A 549-nucleotide genomic window follows, 5' to 3' on the forward strand; every position below is an offset into this window, starting at 1 on the left:
AACAAAATATTAGTTATTGAATTAAATTTTACATTTACTTATCCACTTTTTTTGCTATTAGAATATAAAACTTATATTATTTGATGATGTTTTCAACATATTTATGACATTTTGTTACAGTAAAACGTTTTTTTATTATTTAATTAATTATTTGTGTGATTCTAATGTTTTTTCAAGTTTGAAGTATAAAATTATTAATTAATATTAGTTAGTATTATAAAATTTTTAGAACGTTTTTATTTAAATCAATTTAACTGGTCAAACTAGTGACCGATTAATTTCATCATTGACCCAATTATCTCACTAAGTGGATGATTGGTCTAAATTTAATAATACTTATTATGTTATACACAATGTACCATAATATGACAAATGAGTAACTATAAAGCTAATGTTGTTATAAGGTAATACAACAATAATGTTCATCTGCCTTTGATTGATAACCCAACAAATTTTAAAAAGAATAAATACAATAATATACTTATCATTAAATATAAAATTAGTTGTATATGTGAAAATTATATTTAGACTCCCATTAATTATGAATCA

This window comes from Lupinus angustifolius, chromosome LG09 (assembly GCF_001865875.1).
Source record: "Lupinus angustifolius cultivar Tanjil chromosome LG09, LupAngTanjil_v1.0, whole genome shotgun sequence".
Lineage (NCBI taxonomy): Eukaryota > Viridiplantae > Streptophyta > Magnoliopsida > Fabales > Fabaceae > Lupinus > Lupinus angustifolius.